Below are 17,397 nucleotides of genomic sequence, written 5' to 3'. Positions count from 1 at the left end.
TTGTAAATCTCCTCTGTACTCTTTCTACAGTTTCCACATCCTTCCTGTAGTGAGGTGACCAGAATTGAGCACAGTACTCCAAATGGGTCTGATCAGGGTCCTATATAGCTGTAACATTACCTCTCGGCTCTTGAACTCAATCCCATGGTTGATGAAGGCCAATGCACCATATGCTTTTTAGCCACACAGTCAACCTGTGCAGCAGCTTTGAGTGTCCTATGGACTCGGACGCCAAAATCCCTCTGATCCTCCACACTATCAAGAGTCTTACCATTAATACTATATTCTACCATCATATTTAACCTATCAAAATGAACCACCTCACACTTATCTGGGTTGAACTCCATCTGCGACTTCTCAGCCCAGTTTTGCATCCTGTTGATATTCCGCTGTAACCTCTGACAGTCCTCCACACTATCTACAACACCTCCAACCTTTGTGTCATCAGCAAACTTACTAACCCATCCCTCCACTTCCTCATCCAGGTCGTTTATAAAAATCGTAAAGAGTGCGTGTCCCAGAACAGATCCTTGAGGCACACCACTGGTCATCAGCCTCCATGCAGAATATGACCCGTCTACAAACACTCTTTACAAGAGTGTGCAAGCCAGTTCTGGATCCACAAAACTCTCCCTCTTACACTGTCTCCAAGCTTTCTCTATTTGTGAGCAAACACCCCTTCATCTCTTCAGTTCAGTTCTCACCCTCCCCAGCAATTCTAGTTTAAACTCTCCCCAATATCCTTAGCAAACGTCCCTGCCAGGATGTTGGTCCCCCTCAGATTCAAGTGCAATCCGTCCTTTTTGTACAGGTCACACCTGTCCTAAAAGAGGTCCCAATGATCCAGAAATCTGAATCCCTGCCCCCTGCTCCAATCACTCAGCCATGCACTTATCCTCCACCTCATTCTATTCTTATACTCACTACCACGTGGCACAGGCAGTAATTCCAAGATTACCACCTTTGAGGTCCTGTTTCTCAACTTCCTAACTCTTTGTAGTCTGTTTTCAGGACCTCCTCCCTTTTCCTACCTATGTCGTTGGTACCACTTTGTAGCACGACCTCTGGCTGTTCACCTTCGCACCTCAAGATATTTTCTCTTGATTTCTGCATCCTCAGCCTCATCTGATGAATCCTCTGTTTTTGTGTCTCCATTGACTCCTTTCTTTTTGATCTTCCATTCATCCAGCTGGGCATTGGTCTTTGCATCTACTTTTACAAGTAGCTTTTTGTCTCCCACTTAAAAGTTCATGCAATAACCTTAATGCACACAGAGTAGATTCTGGTTCTTTATACCTACAAATGCCAAATGCTTGCAACTTTCCTGAAGCTCTTTGAACTCTCTTCCAAATTAAAACCAAATCACATTTTGCAAGTAACTGCCTGATTACCATCTTAGAAGCTTTCTTAGATATGTTCCCGATAAAAACTGTTATAGTCAGACCACGGCTTTCCTCATTTTAACACTTCCTCTGAGCAACATGTTCCTTCCTTAGTCTGCTACGCTTTCCAACCAGAGGCACAGAAGTTGAAACCAACTCCTGTTTACCTGCTGTTAGGCCACGGTTCATGGTTTACACTTCAGCTTGGAGACAGTTTGGCATCATCCAGTATGTGGCATGTAAATAGTGGATGAGTCTGCAATCAAATTGCAGTTGTCTCAGCTACTCATGCCCCCACAATGCTGACCCTCCTGTTTTTACCACGTACAAGTTCAATGTGGCTTATTGATTCTTCTGTTTCATTGTTCCAAATGTCATTCCCACAGGAATTACCTTTTCTCCAATATAAGTTCCCAGTTGGATATCTGCAAGGTTCAGTTCATTATCTTTGAAATGCCATTTAAAATAATCTTGTGGAATTACTGAAACAGCTGAGCTGGTGGCAAATTCCACTTTAATTTATTTGCTGTTCACTACTGTCCACTTTGCTTATTGATTATTAATTTTCACATCATAAGTTTCAATCCTGTCTCACTCTCATCGATATCAGATTTTCCATCAACAACGTGCAGATCTGTGCTCTTTTTGAAACAGCAGCTTGACTTTCATCTTTATCTCTTCCATGTTCCATGTTCCATATTTTGGACCTGCCTGACATGCTCTTTCAATGTGCCCTACTTTGTGGCATTTTTTGCAAGTTTCACTTTGAAACCTGCATTGGTCTGGTGTACGTGAACCCCTGCCACAATGGTAATGCAATTTGTTCAGCCAGGCCAGTTTTCGCTTAGACATTGCAATTTTGTTCACGCACATTTCAGTCCTGACTGCAACTCAATTGCATCTCTGTCTGCTGTTTCCATGGATACAGCAATTTCAACTGCTCTTCTAAATGTAAACTGTGCTTCAGTTAGGAGCTATTTTTGAATGATTTCTTGTCAGATTGCACAAACTAAATGATCACTCAGTACATCGTTAAGCCCATCATTGAAGCAACAATGCTCAGACAATCTCTTCAATTTGTCCACTTCCACTGAAACGGACTTTCCTTCCTTTTGATTCTGCTTATGAAATCGAAAGCATTCTGCAGTCAACAATGGTTTTGTTGTAAATGTTCCTGCATTACTTTAATGGTATCAGCAAAGTTCATTTTAGCTGGTTTGGTTGGAGCAGTTAAATTTCTAAGCATTTTAAGCAATTGCATTTCTAATGCCTTTAAATCCAATGCACTCAGCAAAACTAGCACTTGTTTCTCATTGGCTATTCCATTTGCTTTAAAATACTGCTCAATCCATTCAGTATACAAAATCCAGTTATTTGTTGTGTAATCAAACACATCAAAATTCCCAATATAGCCAGCCATTTCTGCTTTTTGAAATTTATGATTAGTGTCACTATTGTTTATAGTCCTGTAAATTTGTCTGTTTTCTGCCTTGTTTAAGAAGTTGACTATGTGCGACTCCTTTTCTAAAATGTATGTGTTGCCCTGTTTTTTTTTACTCAACCATTTCTCGCTGCACTTTTTAAAAAAAACTTGAACATCTTGCAGTGCTTCAACAGGCAGATTGTCATCTTGGGTTTATTAAAATTTCCTCCTTGCCATCGTTATGTTTTGTAACATTAAAACTAATTGAAAAGAAAACTAGGGAGCCAGGAGATAACTGGTGTATGTTTGTTTTTACTTAAAGCGAGACACGCACGTACAATGTGGTAATGTCATGACGTATGCAATTCATGTATTTTTACATATACTGTAGCCAGAATAAATTATATAAACACAAAAAAATGCTTAATCAAACAATAGATTTACAAGATTACTCAAATATTACTGAGGTATTAAACGCACACAAACTTTAACTGAAAGGATAATGATTTGTGATAAAGCATATAGAGTTGGAGTTGTGAGTGGATAGCAGTAGTAGAATAGTGACATAATAATATAAGCAAATTTTGGCCATTTGCTGAAGTGATGAGCTCTTTAGTTAATCAAATATTTTGGCTATGGCCTTTATGATGGACAGTTCTATTCTGTTCATTTAAAGGTCACTGTCATATGAGAAACCAAAGAAGGTAACTTTAACCTATCACTTGATGGAACTGAGATGGGTCAGTGGAGCCCGAAGTAATTTCAGGTAAAATACAAACACACTCCTTTCCCATATACAATTTAGATTAAAATTACCAAGTACACATTCCACTCCACCTCACACCAACCCTCCCCATTCATCTTCCCTGAAACCCTTTGTCACCTTTAGTTATACTTTATTTGTTGCAACACCTTCTCTTTGCGTTAGAGATAACCACTCTGGTTCCTATCAAAGAGCTGTGAACCGAAAGTCAGCTCTGGTGCTACTATTTTAAACATCTGCAGCTGTGAACAGTCATGATATTTAACAAGCCATACTTTGCGCCCTAACTTCTTCCATAGATGGTACAACTTCAGAGAGGATTGCGCTCCGAAGCTGGGAACGAACTGTTACTTGTTTGTGCACATCTTGTCCTTAAACATTCCTCAAGTACAAAGTGTAATAATAACAGAGCATGCTTGAGATGCAGAGTGGGTCTATTAGCATCTGAGAAAGGAAAATAGATTATTGCTTCAGGTTCAGCCATTCAGATGAATTAAGCATTTTGTTTTCTGACATCAGTTGAATTGTATTTTCACTTTTTTAAAATTGTACTACTTACAGTACCTCTTCATTTGAAACAGTTTATATAGTATAAAGCTGGTAGTCATGTACTGTGTTAGAATTTTCTTATTTCCTTATGATATCAGAGGCCACTTAGTCTCTCAAGTCTCTACCAGATTTGAGACCAACTCCATCAATTCCATTCCTCCACTTACTTCCTGACGCCTATTCTCTCCCACCTGGGGGAAGATCTCTTTGCCAAAGGTAGAGTGTGCAAACTCCACAAAGAAAGCAGCAGTGATCAGGATTGAACCTGGGACACTGAAGCTGTGATGTAGCTGCTTTGTCTGCTAGTCCAAGTTTAAAGTCAAAGTTCATGTGTGCTAGAATGATAAGTATCTTTAACGTTCAGACATGTCAGGAGTCATAGAATGAATAACTTTTTCAAAAGCAATGATGTTCTTCCAAGCCAAATTACTAGGTTTTTTTTCTGTACAACAAGATCCAAATAATAATAACAAATGAATGATAATTAATTCTGTTTGAAATCCATGTCAATTCTTATATATACAAGTTCTTGGGAAAATCCTAGTTGTATTTCTAAACAGAAACATATTTTAATTCAGTTATACAATAATATTCCTCTTATTCTGGCTACAGAAAGCCATTGAGTGATACAGCTTAGAAGGAGATTAATTGGTTTCATTATATATAGGCTTGTTATTTGGCTAAATGGTCTCTATTCTTCACTCTTCAATAACCAAGTTTTTATCTTGCAAGTATTCATCAGATTCCCTTTTGAAAAATAAAATTGAATCCTTCCTCCACACTATCAGGAAATGCATTTAGAAATTCCTCCTCATTTCTACACTGGCTCTTTTTCTAGTTGCCCACTGTCAAAGGATACAGTTTCTTCCAATGTGCCCTGTTAGTTCTCCACTACCACTTTTACATCTGTCCTTCCTTTCCTTCCCCATTCTTCCTTTTATGAAATGACTAATCCCAGCCTCGGTAATTGCCCAAAATTATTGTAATTCCTTATCTCTGATGACCATTGAGTAAACTCCCTCTGTGCTCTCTCTAAGGCCTTGACATTCTTTTCCAAGCATAACATTAAATGTTCTTGCGCAGCTGAGATTCATCCAGCGATTATAAAGATTTATAAAAACAAAGTTTACATGAAACCCTCCTTAACTTGTCCTGCTGACTTCAAATTGCTGTGTGCATATACACCTCCCTCTGGCAGATCTCTCTGTTCCTCCACTGCCTCTCACATTATATTTTACGTCAATACTAATCCAGGTATGGGAAAGGGTAATTCAGAATTATTCTTGGCTTTCTAGTCTTTAAACAATAAATTTCATTGGCAATTTCCTTTAATCCAAAGTCTAAGAAGTCTATGGTGCATTGTAGATGGGTCATATTCTGCATGGGGGCTGGTGACTAGTGGTGTGCCTCAGGGATCTGTTCTTGGACCCTACTCTTTGTGATATTTATAAATGACCTCGATGAGGGAATGGAGGGATGGGTTAGTAAATTTGCTGATGATACAAAGGTTGGGGGTGTTGTGGATAGTGTGGAGCGCTGTCAGAGATTACAGCGGGACATTGATAGGATGCAAAACTGGGCTGAGAAGTCGCAGATGGAGTTCAACCCAGACAAGTGTGAAGTGATTCATTTTGGTAGGTCAAATTTGATGGCAGAATATAGTATTAATGGTAAGACTCTTGGCACTGTGGAGGATCAGGGGGATCTTGGGGTCAGAGTCCATAGGGCGCTCAAAGCTGCTACGCAGGTTGACTCTGTGGATAAGAAGGCGTATGGTGTATTGGCCTCCATCAATCGTGGGATTGAGTTTAGGAGCCGAGAGGTAATGTTGCATTTATATAAGACCCTGGCCAGACCTCACTTGGAGTACTGTGCTCAGTTCTGGTTGCCTCACTACAGGAAGGATGTGGAAGCCATGCAAAAGGTGCAGAGGAGATTTACAAGGATGTTGCCTGGATTGGGGAGCATGCCTTATGAGAATAGGTCGAATGAACTCGGTCTTTTTTCCTTAGAGCGACGGAGGATGAGAGGTGGCCTGATAGAGGTGTATAAGATGATGAGAGGCGTTGATCATGTGGGTAGTCAGAGGCTTGTTCCCAGGGCTGAAATGGCTAGCATGAGAGGGCACAGTTTTAAGTTGCTTGGAATTAGGTACAGAGGAGATGTCAGCGATAAGTTTTTTACGCAGAGAGTGGTGAGTACATGGAATGGGCTGCCGGCAACAGTGGTGGAGGCGGATACAATAGAGTTGTTTAAGAGACTCATAGACAGGTACATGGAGCTCAGAAAAATAGAGGGCTATGGGTAACTCTAGGTAATTTCTAAGGCAAGGAAATGTTCAGCACGGCTTTGTGGGTCGAAGGTCTTCTATTGTGCTGTAGGTTTTCTATGTTTTTAAGTTTCTATTATGTGTGGTTGAGACTGTATTTCCTTTAGAGTAAGTACATTTTAGAAGAAATTATCATCTGATGCAATTTAGCTCATTTATCCAAGAAGAAGTATGTAATGTTCCCTGCATTGCCTTTCATTAAATGGCCTTATAAATAAATGGAGGCTTTTGGTCTTCACTGTGCAGACCATTCCAAGGTATCAGAGTGACTTAATTGGAACTTTCAAGATTTTGAGGTAATTGAAAACATTCAACTTTTCAAGTTGTTCTTCGTGATTTTTAAACTTGCATTTCCAGTCATTTGAACCTACCATGAAGAAGCAAGAGCTGAAAAGAAAGAGAGGGGAGCCAGGAGTTTGCAAACTGAATAGTATTACTTGTGAAATAAGGAACCTTGATAAAGCTGGTCACATGGAGTTGGAGGTCCATGAATAAGTCTTCTTTGGGGTATTGGAGGTGGTGTGGTTCAGTAACTTATAATTCCTTGGAGGTATTATTTCAGAGGATTTGTCCTGAGACCAGAACATGAGTGACATTTCAAGGAAGGCACAGCAGTGCCTCTATTTTCTTAGAAGTTTGCACAGATTCAGCACATCACCTAAAACTTTGATAAACTTCTATAGGTGCACAGTGGTTGCATCACAGCCTGGTATGGAAACACCAATGACCGAGAATGGAAAAGCCTACAAAAAGTAATGGATACAGCACAGTCGATCACAGGAAAATCCATCACTACCATTCACACCTACAAGGAGTACTGCCACAGGAAAGCAGCATCCATTATTAAGGACCCCACCATCCAGGCCATGCTCTCTTCTCACTGCTGCCATCGGAATGGAGGTACAGGAGCCTTGGATCTCACTACCAGGTTCAGGAACAGATACTACCCTTCAACCATCAGACTCCTGAACCAGTGTGGAAAACTTCACTTGCCTCAAAACTGAACTGATTCCATAACTTTGGTATCACTTTCAAAGACTCTACAACTCAGGTTCTTAGTTTTATTTATTTACTTGTTTATTTATTATTTTTTATTTTCTCTCAGCTTCGGCTGGTAAAAGCCTGGGGTATGGACATAGCCAAGTATACTTACTTGTCATTTGCTAGGAACTTTCAGACTATTCTTGTGGTGAAAAAGGATTTAGTGCTTTCCCAGCATATATGATGGATAAACTTCTCAGGCTTCCAGGCGGGTACAGGTATCGATTATAACTAACATCTGGATGACAACCTCTGCCATCTTCTTCAGGGATGATGTCTGAAGAAGATGGCAGAGTTTGTCATTGAATTGTTGGTTATGATCGATACCTGTATCTGGCTGGAAGCTCACGAAGAGATTATTTTACCCTGTTCATGTTCCAAAGTCTTTCAATTTCCTCTTTTAATTCAGCATATTTCTGGTGTTTTTCACTTATTGGTTTCTGTAAATTATGTTTGTTTGGAATGGCTATATATATTAATTAAGTTCTTGCTGGTTTATCCTGTATTATTATATCTATGGTTATTATGGATTGTCCTATCTATAATACCTGATTGGTCATAATATAATTTGTCATATTTTGACTCTAAAATGAGATCAGGCTTGTATTTATAGTATTATAAATAAAGCCTATTGTACTATAGGCTATAGTACCTATAGCTTGTATTTATAGGTGTGATTTCACTTATGAGTTTGTATTTTAAAGCAATATTTTGATGAATGACTTCTGCCACTTGATTGAGTAAGTAATCAGATTGTGTTGAACTGCTACAGGATCATATAATATATTGGATTAATTTCCTACATTTATCATGAGTTTCTATTGTGTATTTTTGATAATATTTTATGTTAACCTTTTGGTCCTGTCTTGCCACAAGGAGCCCTTCTGTTTCTGGGAAAGGGTCTCCCACTCTGAGCCAGACATTCAATTGCTTCCTTGTCGACATCTAGTCTGCTCAGATTGTGCGGATGTCTTCCATGGAGTGTCATGCTCTTTCATTGGTTAATTTTTTCTTCAATAATGATATCTTCATTTTTCTGGGTCGTACTCTCATTTAAGTTTAGTGGAGTATACTTTGTATCAGAATTGCATATGCTCGTGTGGAGTGTTGATTCCCCTCTTTGTTGATGAAAGTACCGTAGATTCCGGACTACAGAGCGCACCTGATTTTAAGCCGCTGGCACTAATTTTAGAAATAAAATCATTTTTTTAAATGTAAAGGCCGCACCGGATTTTAGGCCGCACCGGATTTTCGGCCGCAGGTGTCCCACGTTGTAATATGAGATATTTACACAGAAAGATATTACACGTGAGGATTTTTTTAACTTTTAATTAAATCCATATGGTAACAAAAACAAATACATATTGCAAATGCTTTTTTTCGAACCGTGCCCGTACGCGGCTACTTTTAAATATACGTTGCGTATACTTCTTTACTGAACAACATTCCAATATCTCCTAACGACTGGTAAAAAATATATATACTGCAGCCTACCAGGAAAAGTTATTGATACCTTTAACTTAAAAGCAGAGTTCGCTCAGATCCAAAGCCGCTCGCGTAATCCGCTCCCCCCCTCCTTTCCGTTTCATCGCAAACGGCATTTAAAAGCAGAGTTCGCTCGGATCCAAAGCCGCTCGCGTAATCCGCTCCCCACTCCTTTCCGTTTCATCGCAAACGGCATTTAAAAGCAGATTTCGCTCGGATCCAAAGCCGCTCGCGTAATCCGCTCCCCCCTCCTTTCCGTTTCATCGCAAACGGCATTTTCCCACAAGACGCCGCGAAACCGGGTGTGACGTCATAGCATCCCGCGATGTAGTACAGAAAACAAATATAGTTTAAACTAAGTAGGGTAGGTAGCACAATGCTTCGAGTGTTTTCCATGTTGATGAGGGTGAGTACAAATGACTGATTTACAATAATTTAATTGTGAAAGTGCGCTTGATTTATCGTACAATTTCATTGGACCTCTGTGAACTACTCATCAATTTTATTGGTCTACTGTTACGAGGCAAAATGTTTACGAGGCGGCATGAAAAAAACCTTGCATTAGCCGCTTCGGATTATTGGCCGCAAAGTTCAAAGCTGTTCAAAATGTGGGAAAAAAGTAGCGGCTTAAAATCCGGAATCTACGGTATATCCTTCGAAGTTTTATCTGACTGTTGTATAGATTTTTAATGTGTGTTATTCCTCTTTCCCCTTCTGTCCTAGGTAGTCTTAATCTAAGTGCCTTGGAATGTACATAATGTTTTCTGAAATTTGTCATTTCAGTTCTTATTTTTCTTTATAAATTTTCCAGATCGGTTTCAGACCAAGAATACATTAATATAGGTATAGCAAAAGTGTTTAGCTTCTTTGTTATATTTTCATTGTTGAGCTCTGTTTGGCAGATTTTCTTAAGCCTTGAAGTAAATTCTGTCAAAAGTTTTTCCTTTATCACACTGTGATCTATTTTCTTTCCTTGTTGATATCGCAGATCCTTTTATGCTTCATATTCATTCATCGGTTGTATTTTATCTGCTCTGTTCTGTGTTCTATTAGCTCTATTGCACCTTCCTTCCTGCTTAATGTTCTACATTTATCCAGTCCAAAGTTCATGTTCATATCTTTTGAAAATAGTTCTACTACCTGAATTAATTTCTTATTATTATTTTTTTGTATTTGTGTAGTTTGTTTTCTTTTGCACTTTGGTTGCATGTTAGTCTTAGTTTGTACGTAGCCTTTCATCGATTCTATTTTATTTCTTTGTTCTGCTGTGAATATCTGAAAGAAAATTAATATGGGTGTAGTAAATGATGACATATACGTACTTTGATAATAAATTTACATTGAACCTAAAATTTTTAGAAAAGTTTGAGAATAATTGTGTACATTTCCGGATCTGTTAGGGAATAAGCAGTATGTGTTTTTACTAAACGGCTTGTCTGTATTCTTCAAAATTTTTATGTTCGTTTTTAACTAAATGACGTATTTCTCATAAGTAAGTGATCTCCAAATCATGTTTTATTTATTGATGATATGCATATTTATATTCTTTGACTGTGAGCTGAAACAATAACAGAAAGACAGACAGATATACTTTATTGATCCCGAGGGAAATTGGGTTTCGTTACAGCTGCACCAACCAAGAATAGTGTAGAAATATAGCAATATAAAACCATAAATAATTAAATAATAATAAGTTAATCATGCCAAATGGAAAGAAGTACAGGACCAGCCTATTGGCTCAGGGTGTCTGACACTCTGAGGGAGGAGTTGTAAAGTTTGATGGCCACAGGTAGGAATGACTTCCTATGATGCTCAGTGTTACATCTCAGTGGAATGAGTCTCTGGCTGAATGTACTCCTGTGCCTAACCAGTACATGATGGAGTGGATGGGAGTCATTGTCCAAGATGGCATGCAACTTGCACAGCATCCTCTTTTCAGACACCACCGTCAGAGAGTCCAGTTCCACCCCCGCAACATCACTGGCCTTACGAATGAGTTTGTTGATTCTGTTGGTGTCTGCTACCCTCAGCCTGCTGCCCCAGCACACAACAGCAAACATGACAGCACTGGCCACCACAGCCTCGTAGAACATCCTCAGCATCGTCCGGCAGATGTTAAAGGACCTCAGTCCTTTAGTAAGTAATATTTCAGCTTTAATAAGTAATATTTCAGCTTTATTAATGTAGGAGCATAGAAATGTCCATGAAAGAAACAAAGTGTGTAAACTGACAATTTGCTTTGGGCTGTTTCTGTTTTTTAAACAGACAGACCATTTGTCTTTAACTTTCAAATTTAATATGGTCTTTATTATTTCTGATTTTCATTATTGTGAAGGTTGCTAGCAATGAATCAACTTGAATTTCTTCTATTATGTCACGTACCCCGTGGCGAGTTAAAGAACTAGCAGAAATAGAAAACACTGTGGAGTCTGGTATTGCTATAAACTAATGCTATTTATTAGTAACTATGCAATACAGTAATATAAATGCAGATATATCAAGCAGGATGGCAATGATTTTATATATAGTGCGGAAATAGGAAAACCAAGCTTCTTCAAGCCTAGGGGTAAATGGATACAGTCTTACGATGATGAGTGAAGTTCAGTTCAGTTTGTGGTATTGACTCAAGTAGTGATGGAGAGAGAGAGAGGGAGAGTTTTGAGTCTTCAGGAAAGCTGACGCCGTCGATCGTCCCGCTGTCCTCCGAAATCCTTTGTCCTCGAAACCGACTGTGACCATAACAAAGGGGACCGTTCTTCTGTGATGGAATTATTAACCCAGGCGAGGGTTGGACACATGACTAACTCCCCATCGGTCACACACTTTTCACACTGTGAGAGCCACTGATCGATTCTCTTGATCGATCCTCCAAAACCCACCTTTTCTGTGGGCACAACAAAGCTCATTCAGTGTCCAAAACCATGTGTCTGTAGGTCCATCAGCTGACCCACTATTTATCTCAGCATGCTGAACATCAGCCGTCCATCAAATAACACTGCCCTCGGTCACCATGGTGACCCATGAGCTGCTCGTTGCTCTGTAAGAACTCACAAGCAGGCAGTGTCCTTGTATATTCAAAACAAGCTTGCAGAGAAACCATAACACCATCTCCAAGCAGTCTTTGCCTCTCTCTCTCTCTCTTAATAACCAGGTGTCCGGTGTTGAACAACAACTCCCTCTCTCTTTTCAAAAACACAGTTCATAGGGGTAATTCAGGACCCTGTCACAATTACTCAACCCAATGTGCACAGAGTGAAGGTCGGTGCCACTAGTAAAGGGCGAAGAACTCATTCTTAGGAGTTGAACAGAGAGCATCTGTTCGGATTGGGAGCAGCATCTCCAACACCATCACACTGAGCACGGGGACCCCCCAGGGCTGTGTGCTCAGTCCACTGCTGTTCACTCTGCTGACCCACGACTGTGCTGCAACACACAGCTTGAACCACATCATCAAGTTCGCCAATGACATGACTGTGGTGGGTCTCATCAACAAGAACGACGAGTCAGCTTACAGAGAGGAGGTGCAGCGGCTAACGGACTGGTGCAGAGCCAACAACCTGTCTCTGAATGTGAACAAAACAAAAGAGATGGTTGTTGACTTCAGGAGGGCACGGAGCAACCACTCCCCACTGAACATCGACGGCTCCTCGGTAGAGATTGTAAACAGCACCAAATTTCTTGGTGTTCACAGGACAGAGAATCTCACCTGATCCCTCAACACCAGCTCCATAGCAAAAAAAGCCCAGCAGCATCTCTACTTTCTGCGGAGGCTGAGGAAAGTCCATCTCCCACCCACCCCCCATCCTCATCATATTCTAAAGGGGTTGTATTGAGAGCATCCTGAGCAGCTGCATCTCTGCCTGGTTCGGAAATTGCACCATCTTGGATTGCAAGACCCTGCAGCAGGTAGTGAGGTCAGCTGAGAAGATCATCGGGGTCTCTCTTCCCGCCATCACGGACATTTACACTACACGCTGCATCCGCAAAGGAAACAGCATTATGAAGGACCCCATGCACCCCTCATACAATCTCTCCTCCCTCCTGCCGTCTGGGAAAAGGCTCCGAAGCATTCGGGCTCTCACGACCAGTCTACGTAACAGTTTCTTCCCCCAGGCTATCAGACTCCTCATTATTTATTGTAATGCCTGCACTGTTTTTGTGCACTTTATGCAGTCCAGTGTAGGTCTGTAGTCTAGTGTAGCTTTCTCTGTGTTGTTTTTTTTATTACGTAGTTCAGTCTAGTTTTTTGTACTGTGTCATGTAACACCATGGTCCTGAAAAACGTTGTCTCATTTTTACTATGCACTGTACCAGCAGTTATGGTCGAAATGACAATAAAAGTTGACTTGACTTGACTTGATCTAAATCTGCCAATTCTGACAAGGAGCTAATAAACAAACAAGACTTAGCAAAACCTGGTCACAAGAATAAATGGCATTGACTAGATATAGCCCCTAGGCATGCTGAGTTTAACTATATTCTGGAAAAAATACCTTAGTATACTGAACTGGTTTTCAATACCATACTATCTAAACCATAAGCACCCCAAATGCCTGATCCACACAGGTCACTATTTATCTGATTTTGTGAGAGGTAGCAATGAGTTTCTCTCAATACAAGTTATGTTAAATTTAGTCATTGTGTTTTTAGTAATTGAACTGCCAGTGTGAGGCTTTGCACTGAATGAAGTAGCAATGCAGTCTCGTTGTCCTCAGCAATGACAATAAAGCTCCACCTGACAATTAATGCCACACTCTACAAACCCAGAAATCCTGGGATGTGAACAACTAGCACAAAAGCACCATCACTCTTGATGATAATGAAACAAGAGGGAGAGTAGAATGCATGGTTACTTCAATGCAATTTCCTCTCCTCCTGATATAAGTGGGACAAGTAATGATAAACTCAAGCAATGGCAGCTCCAACACAGATGAGAAGAGTATCTTGAACAAGTTATCCTTTGCAATAATTCTTTTAAGGAGTCTGAATGATCCAGATGCTTATCATGCTGTTATATTTTTTGTTGAAGTATAAGCCTTGACTTTAAACTTGGCTCAGCAAACAGAGTTACTGCCGTACACAGATGCTTACTTCTCCATAAACACAAAAGATCCTGCAGATGATGGAAATCTTAAGCAACACCCATAAAACACTGGATGAACTCGGCAAGTCAAACAGCATTGATACAGGTGCATAAATGGTCACTGTTTTGATCCAAGACCTGTGCTGAAGAAGGGTCTCAGCCTCAAATGATGACTGTTTATTCCCCTCTGTAGATACTGCCTGACCTGCTGAGTTCCTCCAGCATTTTGTGTGTGATTTCACTTATTCAGCTGCCATAGCAACTTATCAAGATCAGTGAGAGGTGCAGGTAAGGTTCCTTGAACATTGCTTAGAGCACTCCGATGGCAGATAAGGCAGTGGCGTCCCTCCTTTATGATGTGTGAAGTCAGGGAGACGTCCAGTGTGGGAACATTCTGTGAAGACTTCACCTATAGGAAGTGTATGCAGCTGCAGCTCCTGACCGACCACATGAAGGAAATGGAGTTGGAGCTGGACACCCTCAGGGACATACGATATGCCGAGAGTCTCGTAGATTGTAGTTTTAGCCAGGTAGTCACACACCTAAGGTATCAGCAGTAAGTGGTTGGGTGACCATTTGGAGAGAAAAAGGGAGTAGGAAGGTAGTGCAAGATTCCCCTGCAACCATTCCCTTGTAAACAAGTGTGTTGGTGTTCAGACTGTTCAGTAGTAACTAGGTCTGTTTCAACAGGACTTGCTTTGAGGCTCAGTGGAAGAGAGTGGAGGCAGAAAGGACTTAGTGATAAGGGATTGGATAGTTTGGAGAGATATTTGCATCAATTTTAGCCATGGATGAGGTGCCAGTAGATTGGAGGGTAGAAACATAGAACCATAGAACATTACAGCACAGAAACGTTGGCTGTGTCGAACCATCTTTCTACCTAGTCCCACTGACCTGCACCTAGACCATATCCCTCCAAGAATGTAGTGAATGTTATGTATTTATTAAAGAAAGGCAGTAAAGAAAAACCTTGGAACTATAGACCAGTAAGTCTAACATTTGTGGTGGGGTAATTTACTGGAGAGAATTCTAAAGGGTACAATATGCATATCTGGAAAAGCAGTGGTTGATTAGGATTTATTAGCATGGCTTTGTGCACAGGAGATCATGTCTTACAAACTTACTGAGTTTTTTGATGATATGACCAAAAGGGTTGATGAGGGCAGGGTAGTAGATGTGGGATTCGTATGGACTTCAGAACAAGGTTCCACATGATAGTCTCTGGAAGATTAGATCACATGAGATCCAGAGAAAGCTGGCTAATTGGATACACGCAAGAGGTTCCGCAGAGGCTGGAGATCTTGAGCAACACATACAAAATGCTGGAGGAACTCTGCAGGCCAGGCAGCATCTATGGAGGGGAATAAATGGTTGACATTTAAGGCTTAGATCCTTTACCTAGACTGGTAAGGAAAGGGGAAGGATGTTGGAAGGTTATTTCTCAGACTGGAGGTCTGTGACTAGTGCTGGGCCCTTTGTTATTTGTCATTTAGATGAATGATTTATTTAAGAATGCACAAGGCATGGTTAGTAAGCTTGCAGATGACACTAAAATGGGTGATATAGTGGATGCTGAAGATGGTGATCAAAAATTACAGAGAGACCTTCATCAGCTGAGTTAAGGAATGGCTAATGGAGTTTTATTCAGATAATGTTGCATTTTGGAAAGTCAAATCCAGGTAGACTTGCACAATAAACTGCAGGGCCCTGGGGAGGGTAGTAGAACAGAGGACCTTGGAGTTGAAGTACATGGTTCCCTGAAAGTGGAGTCACAGACAGACATTGTAATAAAGAAGGCTATTGACATGCTGGCTGACAGAAGGGCAGGCCATTGACTATAAATGTTGGGAAGCCATGGTGGTATTGTACAGGATGGTGGTGAGGCCGCACTTTGAGTAGTGCTTTATTTGGTTATCCTGCTATAGTGAAGATGTTATTAAACTGGAAAGAGTACAGGATAGATTTACAAGGATGCTGTCAGGATTTGAGGGACTCTATTTCTTCAAATGTAGGAAGCTGAGAGGTAATTTTACAGAGGAGTATAACATCATAGATTGCACATTTAGTCTTTTCTCCCAGTTGGGGTACAGAGAACCTGTGGGCATTGGTTTAATGTGAGAGGGGGAAGATTTAAGAGGAACTCGAGGGGCAACTTTATTTGCATAGAGGTTGGAATCAGATGGAAACAGATGCCGGAGAAAGTGGTTGAGGCAGATACAATAATAACATTTAAAAGGCAGTTAGACATATACATGGGTTAGAAAGGTTTAGAAGGTTATGGAATGAATGCTGGCAAATGGCACTAGCTTGAATAGGTCATCTTAGTCAGCATGGACCAGTTGAGCTGAGGGGCTTTTTCCATGTTGTATGTCTGCATGACCCGAAATATTTGTGCCTTTGCTTGAGCAGAACTCTTACATTAAGTTTATGTTTAAATTTGGAATCTGGAATACAATTCAGAATGGAAGCTGTTAAAAATATTACCAAACTTTATTAAATGTTTTAGGTTCAAGATAAGCTGCAGGGAGTTGTGAAGGATCAAAGTGAGCTGTAGAGAGTTGTAAACTTAGTCAGCTCTGACGTGGGCTCTGGCCTCCGTAGTATCCAGGGTGCCTTCAAGGAGTGATGCCCTGGAAAGGTGGATTTCATGATTAAGGATCCCCATAACCCAGGACATGCCTTGTTCTCATTGCTACCATCAGGAAGTAGGTACAGGAGCCTGAGGGCACACCCTCAGATATTCAGGAACCACTCCTTCCCCTCTGCCATCCAATTTCTGAATGGATATTGAATCCATGAGCATTACCTCACTACTTTTTTAAAATTTTTATGTTTTCATTGCTTAGTTAATTTAACTATGTGTATGTGTGTGTATATATATATATACACTGTAATTCACAGTTTTTTGACTTATTATGTATTGCAATGTACTGCTGCTGCAAAGACATCAAATTTCACGACATACGCCAGTAATTTTAAATCTGATTCTGATTCTGAAAAGTGTGGATTGGAACTGGAATTCGGCTCTTGACCCATCAGGCCATTGATAAGTTACAAGCATAACGCCGCTCAAGTTTAGAACTTACAGTCACTGCGACTGTTGAATCATTTGGACCTGTGATGCTGTGAGTTAATAAGCAACAATATCTCTTTAAGTCACATTATGATACAGTAGTTTCAATACTAAACGTTCACCTTCTGCCTCAGGCCCAAGGCTATTTCGGTCTAACAAGTGCTTCCTTTGAAACTAGCTGTGAGATTAATTTTGATCATCTCAGCCTATGCTAACTGCACTTAAATCATTATCTAGTTAGAAATCTGTTTGCCAAGGATGCAGCATAA

This window comes from Hemitrygon akajei, chromosome 10 (assembly GCF_048418815.1).
Source record: "Hemitrygon akajei chromosome 10, sHemAka1.3, whole genome shotgun sequence".
NCBI lineage: Eukaryota > Metazoa > Chordata > Chondrichthyes > Myliobatiformes > Dasyatidae > Hemitrygon > Hemitrygon akajei.
Note: the sequence above shows the minus strand (reverse complement) of the source record.